The sequence below is a fragment of the Bos javanicus genome, chromosome 3, assembly GCF_032452875.1.
Source record: "Bos javanicus breed banteng chromosome 3, ARS-OSU_banteng_1.0, whole genome shotgun sequence".
NCBI classification, from domain to species: Eukaryota; Metazoa; Chordata; class Mammalia; order Artiodactyla; family Bovidae; genus Bos; species Bos javanicus.
In genome coordinates this window covers 9,368,843-9,373,970 of record NC_083870.1, presented here as the reverse complement: position 1 = coordinate 9,373,970, position 5,128 = coordinate 9,368,843, and positions in this window count along the sequence as shown.

Genomic DNA, 5,128 nt, shown 5'->3' with positions numbered 1-5,128 from the left:
TAAAAAACTCAGTTAAAAAATAGAGGACCTGAATAGGCATTTTTCCAAAGAAAACATACAAATGATCTACAGGCACATGAAATGATGCTCATCATCATTAATCATCAGAGAAATGCAAATTAAAATCACAATGAAGTATCATCTCAAACCAGTCAGAATGACCGTCATCAAAAAGAACACAAGTAACAAATGTTGGCGGGTGGGGGGAGGGGATAAAAAGGAACTCCTGTACACTGTGGGAATGTGAATTGGTGCAGCCATTGTAGAAATCAGTATGGAGTTTCCTCAAAAAACTAAAAATAGAACTATCATTGGACCCAGCAATTCCATTCCTAAACAGATACCCCCCCAAAATGAAAACACTAATTTGAAAAGATACATGCACCCCAGGGTTCTTCTGAAAGTCTGAGAAAGTAAAAGTGTTAATCACTCAGTCATATCCAACTCTTTGCCACCCCATTGACTGTAGCCCGCCAGCCCATAAAATTCTCCAGGTGAGTATACTGGAGTGGGGTTGACATTCTCTTCTCCAGGGGATCTTCCTGACCCAGGGATCAGACTCAGTTCTTATCAGTATTATTTATAATTTCCAAATATGAAAGTGACCTAAGTGTGTGTCAACAGATGAATGGATAAATAAGACGTGAGATACACACACACACACACACACACACACAATGGAATTCTACTCAGCCATAAAAAATAATAAAATTTGTCATTTTTGACAACATGGGTAGATTTGGAAGGTATCATACTAAGTGAAATAAGTCAAACAGAGAAACAGAAATACTTTATGATATCACTTATATGTGAAATCTAAAAAATAGAACAAGCTAGTGCATATAATAAAGAAACAGATGCACAGACATAGAGAACAAGCTAGTGGTTACCACTGAGGAGAAGGAAGAAGGAGGGGCAAAATAGGGGTAGGGTATTAAGAAGACCAAACTACTATGTATAAAATAAATAAGCTACAAAGATATATTGTACACACAAGGAATATAGCCAAAATTTTATAGCAACTATATGTGAAATATAACCTTTAATATTGTGAATAATTAATATTGGAGAAGGCAATGGCACCCCATTCCAGTACTCTTGCCTGGAGAGTCCCATGGACAGAGGAGCCTGGTGGGCTGCAGTCCATGGGGTCGCTAAGAGTCAGACACGACTGAGTGACTTCACTTTCACTTTCACTTTCAGGGCAACTATTCTTCAATTAAAAGAGAGAAAGAGACTGAAATTTCACCATTTGCAAATATAACCAATATATTGGGTAGCAATATAACCAATATTTTGTAATGACTGTAAATGGAAACTAACTTTTAAAAATTGTGTGAAAATTAAAAAAACTTCAAATCCAAAATCAAAAAAAAAAAAAAATAAATGAACAAAAACTCTCTTTGGAAATTTAAAGTGAGAGAGAATTGGAGCATCTAATGTGCCCTGCTGATATATATATCTATATAACAATTGCTCAAAACTAAAAGAAAGAGAGGCTTCCCCTGTGACCCTGTGGTAAAGAATCTGCCTGCAATGCAGGAGGTGCAGGAAATCAGAGTTCAATCCCTGGGTCAGGAAGATCCCCTGGAGGAGGGCATGGCAATCCACTCCAGTATTCTTGCCTGGAGAATCCCTAGGGCAGAGGAGCCTGGCACACTACAGTCCACAGAGTCGAGAATAGTCAGACATGACTGAAGCCACTTAGCATGCATGCAAAGGAAAGAGAGACTATGGAAATCTCTCACGCTTAGACGGCAGAATCCATAGGGCAAGCTTTTTGCCTTGCAAAACTTATAAATAGATGATAAAACGGTGTGTACTGTTTGAGGAAATCCTGAGTTAAGAATTGTTAGTTCAGAATTTTATTTTCCTTGAATTTTTAACAAGCCACATGGAAATCCTATTTTCCAGAATTCCTGGAAAGATGAGAGAGTCAATTCCTAGGTAGGTCAATAATAAATCTGGAGTCCTGAGGAGGAGAGAGGGGTCTGGAGTTCTCAAAGAGGAGAAAAGGACAAACTTTTTTTTTCTCTTTAAGTCCAGAGCTGATGATTACACAACAAAACAACTCAGCTTAAACTCTGTACTAAGGCTTATGTAACAACAATGGATCCTGCTCTAGGACATGTTTCTCCTTCATGGGTCTGGTAAGACCTTTACAACCTTGAGACATTCTTTGATTTACTGTGATAACCAACTGAAAAATTATATAAATCCCTTTCTAAAACTCGCAAGGGGGGCACTCTCCATCCCCCTCCTGATGTCTGTGTCAGAAGCTTTCTCTGTTCCTTTTCCACTTTAATAAAACTCTGCTACACAAAAGCTCTTGAGTGATCAAGCCTGGTCCCTGGTCCCGAAGCTAAATCTTCAGAGATCACGAATCTGACATCGTTCACCATAAGCCAACATCTTGGGGGCTCATCCGGGATCTTCAGGACAAGGTAAGAACACTTAAGAACTCTAGCCTCTCTGCTTTCTCAGTATACATGTTTCTCCTCTTACTCTACTAACTCTACTGTGTGCTTGTGTGAATGAATGACACGCCCTGCGTGAAGCAAGTGATGAGCCCTGCTCTGTGGTTTTTGAGGTGCTCATAATGACTGAAGGCAGCCCAGAAAGGGGAGCATTGTTGGGGGTTTATACCGACCTGGCAATGCCAAGAGACACCGAACATCCGTGCAAGGGGAGCGGCCAGACATGGGCAAATCTTGTGGGCCAAACTTTCTTTTCTTGGTCACATTTTCCTGATTTCTTTGATCATTTTGTAATTGCATGGGGGAATTAAAACTACTAACCTAATCTATCAGGTTATAGACTTTCAAGGGAATTGTGATCCATACCATGTGCTTTTACTTAGACCCCAAGTATGGAAGTGTCTAACCTTGCTAGGAGCTGAAAGTTACAAGAGCACGTTTGGGAGTAAGGCAGAGGTCTAGCTGTAGGAATGTCTCTCAGGCTAGAGGGGCTTTGGAAGCGCTGCTAGTGAGCATGAGGTTTCTAAGAATATAGGCTGAGAATTCTGGACTGGAAGTACAGCAGGCTTCTTTTCCTTTGGTAATGCTGTTAGTGGATCAGAGGAGGCTCTCTGGTGGTTTTTGTCTCAACTCCCTAGATATTCCTTTTGTGGAATCTGTGGGAATGAACTGGAAGGGTCGGCCCTAGTAGCTTGAGGACAAAAATCACTTTTTCCTCACTGGTGACCCTTTTGTGATACCAGTATCACATATACTGGTATGGTGACTCTCAGAAGGGACATCTTGGTTGTTCATCCCTTTATGACTGACTGCTGCTACTGTGGTGAGGACTATATTCAGGAATGTGCATGGGCACATGGAAGACGGATGTTTCCCCTACTAGTCCTACCTCGGAAAACATTTCCAGAAACGCTACTCTGCTCCACCCCTGGTGGCATCAGAGGAAAAGGCAAATCAAGCAAAGGTCTTGGTGGTAAGGAACCAGAAATCAATTTGAGATGTCATCAGATCTACCTCTGCTGCATCTCCACCTCGGTGGTAAAACCAGGAGGGATGAGTAAGGGCCTGCGTTGGTTAGGGACAGACTAAGTCCAGCTAGGGAAGGAAAACTTTGGGGGAAAGTCTGTCTACACCCCTATCTGGGGCAGGGAGGGATGCCTCCGGTGGAAAGAAGCCACGGCTGTGGAGGCCGCTTTTTTCTCTCTTACAGATAAGTGATCAAGAAGGAAAGGTATCTTTTAAAGAGTTGTCTTGCTGATGCCAGGAAAATGCTGCTCTTTATGGTTGAGCAAGTATTCCTGCTGCTGAGGGAGATTTGGTCAGTGCGTGGTGTGGATACGCAATGCATAGTGCTGGGAGAGTTAGTCAGTTAGTGCTAGTTGCTTAGTCCTTTCTGACTCTTCGAGGTCCCATGGCCTGTAGCCCACCAGGTTCTCTGTCCATGGGATTTCCCAGGCAAGAATACTGGACTGGGTTGCCATTTCCTTCTCCAGGGAATCTTCCTGACTCGGGTCTCTTGCATTGCAGGCAGATTCTTTACTGTCTGGGGCACCACCATTTGTCCGAGGCTGAGTGCTGGGAGAGCGGAGGTCAAAGGGCAGAGAAGAATTTTTATGTTTGTATTTTTCTCATCTTGCCATAAAATATGAATTTTATTTCACACTGGTGGTTATGTGTCATTAAACAGCATCACCATCCACTTACATGCTCAAGCTAAAAAACATATGGTTTATCTTTATTTCATTCTCCACATTCAGTCCTTCTGTCTGTTCCTGGAACACATATTCATTTTTAATGAAGGGTCTTTGTATTAGGTATTCTCTGCCTGAAATGTAGATCACTTGACTTTCCTTTGCCAGATTCTTGTCATTCAAATGTCAGCTTAATGTCACCTCCAAGAGAGGCTTTCTATAAACGGTTAATACAAAGTAGCTCAACCTCTAATAGCCTTGAAAGACAAAGCAAATGTTTCTCTGTGGAGCAGGGGGCAATGACTTAACCAGACACTTGAGAGTGGCTCTGTGTCAGTAGGGCTTCTCAGGTGGCTCAGCGGTAAAGAACACGCCTGCCAATGCAGGAGACATAAGAGATGTGGGTTCAGTCCCTGGGTTGGGAAGATCCCCTGGAGGAGAGTATGGCAACCCACTCCAGTATTCTTGCCTGGAGAATCCAATGGACAGAGGAGCCTGGCGGGTTACAGACTGACGTGACTTAGCATGTACTGTGTCAGGAATGTGAGGTTTTGCAGTTACTGTTTCATGTGACAGACCCAGGCTTGAGGAACTGAACATCTGGTTTTGGTCTACCAAAAACCCTTATTTCCTTACTACTGACAGCATTAATTTTAACTTTGTGGATACTTAAAGTGAACACTTCCTTATAGCCTTTTGGCTGATACTTGTGGGGCTTGCTGTTACATTGTTGCAATAACATCTCTCTCTCAGCAGAAAAGGAAAAGCTAAACACTATTTGAACAGCTTGCCTCAATCTTAACTCTCACATCTCAGCTGCATGAACAGGTAGAATATAGGGGACTCTTACTCTTCAGTTCTTGTCCACCACTTGCTCCAAAGCAGGGGTTCAGAGAGCACCTGAGTTGGTGAACACATTCACCATTTGGGAGAGGGGACCACTCCAGTTCCATGGGACCT